The sequence below is a fragment of the Ptychodera flava genome, chromosome 16 (genome assembly GCF_041260155.1).
Source record: "Ptychodera flava strain L36383 chromosome 16, AS_Pfla_20210202, whole genome shotgun sequence".
In the NCBI taxonomy this organism is placed as follows: domain Eukaryota; kingdom Metazoa; phylum Hemichordata; class Enteropneusta; family Ptychoderidae; genus Ptychodera; species Ptychodera flava.
The window spans coordinates 2,050,412-2,059,817 of NC_091943.1; the positions used below are offsets into that span (position 1 = coordinate 2,050,412).

Below are 9,406 nucleotides of genomic sequence, written 5' to 3' on the forward strand. Positions count from 1 at the left end.
GTAGAACAAGAACACAATTGTATAAACTGAACAAAATTATTGTCAAAATAAAAAGTTAATACAACTACTGCCCTGCTACTACATACTGGCAGTGACAGTGATACATGTAGCTCTGACTCTGATGTAGTTTAAGAAGAGTTTTGGTCATAGGACACTCAATTGACAGTGACACACACATCTACTTGTACACATAGAAGACTAGGGGACTAACAGTTACCATGGATTTTTGAATTCTGGCATATGAGAACAATCAAATATTAGAGAAAAAAGATGGGGTCACCATATTTGATCTTATACAAATTTTTAATCTACGATGAAAAGTCAGTTTTTCTAAAATCACTTAAAATCAATATATAATACCATTCATTTCAAGTTCATGCAGTGAATGAAATTTTCACATCTCATTGTACCAATAACACAAAAGTAAAACTTTGAACAGTAAAGACTCTAATTTAAATGGAAAAATGTGTGACTAAATGGAATCTTTTATTTTTTATCAAATTTGCCATTATTACACCCAATATTTCTGAGATTAAAACATTAATTTCATGGAATATTTTAACCTTCCAGTATTGTCAATTTTGTAAAACTTTTTATAAGTGGCATCTAAGTTGTATATGTCTTGTACTTTTGAAAAAAAAAATTTGGTAGGCCACTGTGCTCATTTTTTCACAATTTGGTTAAACGTAGCTAGGAATACACAATTTTCATACTCTCTCATGATTGTCATTTTGTGTGCTTTTCAGCTGGTGCCATTGAACTGGCCAGAGTTGGATAAACTCAAGTCGGCTTAGACTGAGAAATCCAAAAAGTTCACTGATGCATTTAAAATAAATCAATTTAAGAACTTGCCCTAGGTATATGGCTCTACACCTGCTGATAAGAGGTAGTGTTGAACATTTGCGTGCAGAACGACACATTACATGTTTTTACTCTGTGTGCATTCCTAATAAATATGTGGCTATATGGTAATTTGGGGGGGGGGGACTTGAAAATTTTTGAGGGTATCGAGGGGGGGGGACTTGAAAATTTTTGAGGGTATTGAGGGGGGGGGGAATCTGAAAAAAAATAAGATTTCAATCGCGATTCCTCCAGCCCCCCCCCTAACCATTTTTTTTTAACCCGGCCTAATAATAATAATAATAATAATAATAATAATAATTAATATAAGTATTAAATAGAAATAATAACGCGAATAATAATAGGTTCAATTTCCATGAAAATTTCACCATGTGGGTATTTTGGGTCGAAAAGACCAAATATGATATCAATTTCACTGCCTCATGTTTCCATGGTAACCATGTTAGGGGTTGAAAATTTCAGTTTTTCTAATATCCAATGAAAAGTTACTTTGATTGATATGAAAATTATCTAGCAGGGGGAGTTCGGGTCAGAGAACACAAAAACCAGACTTATTTTAATGTTTTGAGTTGCCATGGTAACTATTCTGGGATTGAAAATGTTACTTTTTCCCTAATTCCTATTAAAGAACTATTGATTGATGTAAAAATTGATAATAAGGGTTTTTCTGGTTAGCACACCAAAAATATCACACTCATTTTAATGTGAGATGTTTCCATGGCAACCATTCAGGAGTAAAAATTACCAGTTTTTCAAAGATTCCATCTAAAATCCAGGAATCAACAGAATGTGTTATATCAAAGTGATATTTTGGGTTAGAAAGACCAAATATCCAGTGTAAAAATCCAGTAATCAACAGAAATATTATACCAAAGGGTTATTTCGGGTTAGAAAGACAAAATATGATATCCATTTTTACTGCCCTGTGTTTCCATAGTAACCTATTTGCGTTTTAAAATTTCAATTTTTTTCCTAAGTCCATTAAAAGTAATCCCAGTTACTATGCAAATGCTCTCCTAAGTGTATTTATAACAGCATGAACTCCATGTTCATTTTTTTTTATGTTGCCATAGTAACCATTTCGGTAATCACAGTTTTTTTATTTAAAACCATAGACCCTCGAGAGGGTCTATGTTAAAACATAATTCACTGTTTTTATTTATTTCATGAATTTCTAAATAACAACTTTTAACATTTGTTCTATAATAATAATAACAATAATGGTAATTTCTTTGCCTTCATTCTGGAAAGAAAAATAAAGATAATGTATATTTGGGCCATTTTGGTCAAAATTATGTTTTCCGTTAATTTTAGTGTGTTAGAATTAATTTTACATAGACCAGAAATAATTTTTCAAGCATTTTTAATTGTGTTTCATGCAGTCATCCCAAATAAGTGTTATATAGTATATTACTAACTTATTATGCATTTATCGAATTAAGTTTATGCCTTCAAATTAATTTTATGTCCTGAAATAAATTCTACTAGTATCCGAACCCAATCCTCCTGATCACCCAATGCACCATTATATTTATCACAAGCAGTAACAGTAGCGCACAGTTTTTTTTGTTTTATTTTAAACATAATTCACTGGTACTTATTTATTTTATGGATTTATAATTAACGACGTATAATAATGTTCATTTTATAATAATTTATTTTGATTTCTTTTCCTCATTCCAGGAAGAATAATGAAGACAAATTATATATTTCTGATTGTTTAACTAAAGTAAAATTATGGCCATGTAGTGGTGCATTATTTTTGTGTGACCTGGCGTGACCCCATAAACTCTATGATTCTGATGATTAGCTAGATCTCCCCTTTCCATGGTAGCAATGGCTAAATTTGAACATGATCCCTGTATACCTTTAAACATTTTTTTAAACCCAGCAGGCCAAGACAAGGGGAAATATTACAAGTTAAATGTTTCATGTTTATTATTGCCCAGGGCTCGAAATTAACTTTTTTCCCTGGTAGTTCACTTGGGCAACCATATTCTGAAGTTGGTAGCCTGGTGACACTGGCTGGTAGCCTATGCATATTTTAGATCAGGGGTATCTTTTTTCGTTAACCAGACAAGAAAGGGCTATTTTACAAGGTTCTGCCCATGAAGTGAATTTTCTAGTCTTTTGATGTGTATACTTGCACACCTTTAATGCCCAAGGAAATAGGTGTAATGGACGACAGTGGCACTCAAAAGTTTTGTGACCTATAAACAACCCGTTTCACTCTCACAGTTGTATGTAAATTTTAAAAGTCGCCATGACAACATGACAACAATATGGCCTTTTCAGCACTGAGACATACTGTAGCAGGGCTAAAAATAGACCATGGCCCTTCTGTTGGGAGGAGGCATAATTTCCGTGTCATTTAGATTGATACTTTATTATCAATATGCAACGAGAATGCGTTTTTATTGGCCATCGTTTCCTGTGCCTGTCATTCAAGTACGTCGGTTCAGATATGGAAACTTTGTTGCAAAGTTCCACCGCACGGCCGGTCGTCTCCAGAACAAAGTCATACTATGGCAAATTTCTATGCCCAGCTGGGTTTGACTGCATTTATCTAGCTCGTCCCAAAGTGACCGACGCATCGTTCAACCTTTCAGTTTGGTGAAAAACGCATTTATTGATTCGCCAAAGGCCTTTGGACTCGCTTATTTTTGCACAAGTGCTACATGGACATAGGAAAAAGTTGTTGAATACTCACTGTTTCAGTGAATCCTCCATGATGAGAATGCTCAAATCAAAAAGTGTTGCCGAACTCGAATACAAATGTCTTCAAAGTCATGGTTATACAAGAGTTAGCATTCCAAAGTCTGTCACCCTGATTTTTTTCAAAGTTTGGAGAAGGCCGGCATTTCCATCTGAATGATTGAACGACGTGAAACGCAAAATTCCATCGCATATTATCTGGCAATATGTACAGTAGAAATACTGTATACCGTCGCTCCAGGTACGTATAAGCTTATACTCCACAAAATGGCCACAGGCGGCATGAACTTTCTGAAAGGATTTCCTAAACGTCCTACTTGTTACCTTAGGGAGTCACTTGTGATGTCCTGAAAAGTATTCTCTGCAGTAATTCCAGTTTCTGTCAACATGCAAAGCTCAACGACAAGATTATAGCACGAGACGTAGTGTACAGACTACACATTCACGAGCAGGTAAACATAATTGCGCATGCTCATATTGGCAGACTACACTGGCAAATGAGTGCGCATGCGTGAAGGTATATTTGCAGCAAATACACTGGCATAGACTCTCCACAGTCGCTGTGCCTTGTTTTGTGCGCGCCCACGACTGCCACGATGGGCCTGCATTCGAACACCTCTTTTTCAGAATTCCCACAGCTTCAATGAACTGTTATTAGATTTCTGTATAATACTTATAGCCCCTAAACTTGTAATAATAATAATAATAATAATAATAATAATCGTAATCCATGCAAAGATAAAAGTTTTAACTTTGACCAAAAGACATGTCGCACTTTATCATGTGCTATTGATATTGAGTGTATGAAAGAAACCGTATATCCACAATCGACAATCCCGATATGGTAATTATCATAAATAGACATTGTCATACTGAGCATATGATAGATCTATGTGAGAATTACAAAATCGTCAGACTGGTTCCTGATTCTGTATCAAAATCATCCTGCTAGGACAATTATTTTCAAGATTATCAGTAGTGATGAGTACAGTTGTAATGAAAGTGGGGTCTTGCATCATTTCAAGGGGAGTTTTTTCTTTTGTAATTTTAAACCCTAAGTTTATACCGTTCACTTGTGTTTCAAATTTGCTTTCATGCTGGAAATCGAATTCTGCCATTGGTCTGTCTCAGAAGCGTTATATGCTGATTAAAATGCGTTCAACCAGGTTGTCCTTGGAGTCGATCGATTTCAACTGAAATTTGTAAAATGTAGGATGAGAGAATTTGATTGGCATTCGCGAAATATACACACTATACGTGCCATTTGTTCAGTATTGTAAATGTGAAGAAACTTGAATTTGTGCTGTACTATTTTCAGTGCACCAGGCTACTTAACTTGGCTGTGTAAGACATATCCGAAACATGGATCATTGGGGAGTCCCTGGTCGCTGAAAAAGCTATCATGCTGAGTAGTGCATGGAATACAAGGTATGCTAATGCTAAGGAGCCCTTTCCTTGGTCACTTATTAACAGAATGAAATATACTTGTGTCACTGCTTACTGCTGCTAGCATGGCTCTTTACATGGCTATGAAACCTTGAAATCCGACTATTCTGAAGACGTAACCGAAAAGGTATGTTGATATGTTATTCATATCATAGCAATTCGCTTTCCCACGTGCACCGTTCACCCTAGATGGTAAACGTTTTCTGTTCACGGAGAATGAGTGCTCAAAATCACTTACACATGTGTACCAATCACACGTTTAGCCATTGTGTTCTCTTTCGTATTGTTGACCTCGCTTACAGAAGGTTAAAATCAAGGATATAAGCTTTTGATTGAAGTATTCGCAAGGGTATCGATGCACACCGGTATAAAAGAAATGTTAGCTGTTATAACCTGCCAGTAATTCAGAAAGATGATCCCTTCATACCAATGAATCATATTCTTTTATCACATCCTATATAATTCCTTTTACCTATAAGTATTGACGTCATAGTTCGCGCATTGAGTCCATGTTATGGCCATTTTCGTGGTCTTGCGTCTGAGCGTCTGAGCGTCCCTGCTTATGAACACAAATATAAAAATAAATTGACGGGCTTAATTCTTAAGGCAATGGACAAAGAAAACAAAAAAAACAAAGTGACCTTAGAAGAATGAGGTGCTGATGGGATCATTGAACCCAGAAGTGGTATTAGGTGTGTTGGTGATTAGTTTTTACTTCCGTCAAAATTCGACATGTCAAACAGAGAATTATATGTGAGCGCCCTGTCATAAAACCAACTAAAATGCTTTTTTGAGTCGACATTTTCCGCGATAGCTCTACATGTCAAACAGAAGAAGAGTGATATATGCACGTCCTTTCATAAAGTCAAGAAGGGGTTTACGTATGTCAATTACAAAATTACAATTTGGAATTGTTGTGTCCATGGCGAACTGAATTTTACGTTTTGTTTGCATATTGGACGAGTTTTTGCGAGTAGGGTCATATTTTACAATGCACAAGGGTTAGTTTAGGCATAATTAAGTTCAACTATACGTTCATGGAATGTTTAATCATTTAATCATTCGTTTGATTAATACGTTTTGAATGATTATGATTATTTGTAAATTCATACTTTCAAATGTTAAGACTCAGATACAACGTACTTTTGAATGTCAACTGCAGTATTACATGTAGGCCAAAGGCTTCGCCTAAACACAGTCTCATACATTCGACAAGACCTTCCTTGAATTTGACGGCCTGCTTATTTGATATTTAATTTGTGGTTGACAGACAAAAGTCATGTGTAGCAAGCTATGGCATCAAAGTGGGAAAACTTCCGTTAAAATCAGATTTCGTACAATGCTGAGAGAAAGATTAATGAATGTTTAATTGTTAATGAATGTTCAGTTAATGCCATGTAATTTCTGTCGCGACAATCAACAGCATTAATAATAATGAATACAACAGCTTGCATATAATTAGACAAGTAATCTTTGATGGAAAAATCCCGACCCTCAGATATATTTGAAAGCTTGCTTCAAAGAAAACTACTTAATTTTGAACGTTTTTAATAGTGGGCGCATTGCAACCAACCTGTATGACAAACACACTGATATGCGGACATAACAGTCTTGTTGTTATCACTATTTAAACCTAATGTCCCTTTTAAATGTCAAATTCTTTTTCATTACGTACTTGAAACAATTTTCGAGGGCGTCAAATAAAAGAGCCTTTTGTTCGCAAAAATGTAGAATGACTTTATGAAATCCCGCAATATTTACTGTAACAAATGTGCGCAGCCGTCATTGTTCTTGTGCAAAGGTTGCGCATATAATCACCAAAGAGATAACACCATGTTTTATAAATTTACATGATGCTTGTCGCATCATCTTATGAGATATTTTAGTTTTCTGCACACTTACCGGGTACATATGAGGAGATAACAACAAAACTGTATCAAGTATGTAGCGAATGGCAGCTAGCTTCTTTTCTCTCAAAAATCCATGAAATACAGCGAGAAAAACTAGTACTCAATTAAAAACTACTGAATTTTATTTGGAAATTCATCATTGTCAGAATACGTTGCCTACAAACCTAACTTTTTTGCGTGCAGTGTGACGAAACCCTCACTGTCTCGTTGATACCACATTTTCACTCAGACACCTTTTCAAAATTGTAGTTTCTCAAGTACGCTAACATCAATTGTAAGCAAATACTTCAAGCTGACACAGTGTTGAAGATGAACTCACAAGAGCCTGGCCGACTACCAGTGTCTCATATAGTGGACGCCCCTCAACAACAAACCGTCTACATGCAAGTACCTGTACCTGCAGGCTCTTTCGTGCCAAACTTCGCTCACAAATCATCCTTTGGCTTTGGAATTTGCCAGATGGTTTTAGGCATAATATTGGTTCTGCTTGGGATCGTAAACATTTTCACCGGTGGTTGCCTATCATTTGTTGGCAGTCCGATATGGTGTGGAATATTTGTGAGTATAGTATTTTCATATCCCACACGACCTTACACACAACTATATTCTGTAGCATTGGGACCGCAAGTTCAAAATTATCTAGCTTTGAAAATGCAAAATTTTCCTGAACATCAAATACGATAACATTTTAATAGAGCATCCAGCTACAATTATAGAGTCTTGACAGGATAACTTGTTTCATTGGTCAAAAACATGACATTTCCATGCAGTAATGAAAGGGTTTAACAGGTCAACCTTACACACTACCACTACACATAAATATATATCTCAAATTTATAGCATTTTACAGAATAAATAAATGACACTTGTTAAGATTTCAGAGAAAGGAACAACAGTTATATAGGAAAACATTTAGGGGCATGGAACAAGTTATTTAGTCCTTTATATTTATTATTATCTAAGGCATAATGATTGACCGTGCACAACACTCCATTAATTTGTGGATTTTTTCTGTTTGGGCTTTAACTTTCAGATTATTGTAACAGGATCCCTTGGTATAGTAGCTTCACGGCGTAAAACCAAAGGGATGGTATGTATGCGAATCTCTGTGATATTGGGTTTGTTCGAAGACGTATCCCATCATTGACTATATTGTCCTTTCTGAATAACAATCAAAATGAAAAATGACTTGAAGTGTCTATGCCATGCCTCAAACAACCTTCTTTAAAAACTTTCCCCCGGGTATGTTTTGTCATATTATGCATTGTATCGATGTGAAATGTAAACAATGCGCGAAATTTTCTACTTCTACAGGACGCCCACAGGCACCTGACTAGACTGGGCCGGTTGAGCCTCTGAAGCCTGGTGTTATTTCCATGCAGTACAAATGACGTCAACTGATATGCATGATATGTAAATCAAACATAATGGTACTTCTGAAAATCGATTCACAAATAAAGCTAGCAAAACAGCCTGTCGGACGCGAAGCTCAGGACAAGCAATAAAGTACCAGCATCATACTAAAGTATAAGCAGTCATCGCCATCATTGTTTCACTAACTTGTGCGTTTTCGTGATAATTCGAAAGTGTGTTATTGTTAAACGGGATTTAAACTACTTTGAATGTGGATAATACGTCCACACATTGGTCGGCATTACACAAGTGCATAAGACAGGATTTTTGTAGAGACCCTGTATACTTAAGGGTAAAGTGTAACTTATGTAAAACGATTTGTCGGGGTGCATTTATAAACCATATTTTTAACTAGCGTTAAATTGGGAAGAAAGTTTGACCAGTCTTCATGATTGACGACAACTTTTATTCTCTCCCGCTGACCAGATCATCGCCACACTCACGTGTTCTATTATAGCAGCGAGCCTTAGTGGTGGCCTTGTTTTACCTATGTCTCTGACTACGACGGTCTTCGAAGATCTAGAATATGTAGTATGTATGATTTACAATATCATGTTCAATATGCTCATTTATACATTTTCTCTCAGTTCAAATTCCACAAAAAGTAAAGCAATCACCTACAAAAGCTTCTAAGTTTAAAGAGAGCTGCATATTATTGAATTGCCACGTAGAAGTTTTCTTCATCAAAAGTTCATTGCAAACTTTTTACACATTTTGGGTGTGTGTGTGACATTTTGATTGCCATGTTTTCGAATTTCAATTAAATTGCTGAACTCCTGTGTTTATTTTAAATATTGTAAACAAATATAAGATAGAATACCTGTGTCAAAATATGTTTACATTGACAGTCTCGAATTAGTTCATACTGAAGGAACGCCTTTCCTTATAATACTAATTCTTGTGAAGGTTGCAGCGTGCGTTGTTGATGCTATTACGACTTCAGTAGCATTTGTCGAGTGTGTCATCGCCATAATCCATTCTGTGGTTTGCTGCCGGGCAGTCTGTTGCGGACAACAGCAAATGATACCGGTGAGTGTGCATTAGTTTTTTATGATAAAGTG

The 9,406-nt window shown here is 35.8% G+C and overlaps 1 long non-coding RNA gene across 1 annotated transcript; it reads left to right on the forward strand.

Moving 5' to 3' along the window:
* Positions 1-7,191: 7,191 nt before the first annotated feature.
* On the forward strand, positions 7,192-9,028 carry LOC139152504 (uncharacterized). The gene is made up of 3 exons (XR_011556639.1): positions 7,192-7,490; positions 7,966-8,022; positions 8,772-9,028. It is a non-coding gene; the product is annotated as an uncharacterized lncRNA (long non-coding RNA).
* The last annotated feature ends 378 nt before the right edge of the window (positions 9,029-9,406 follow it).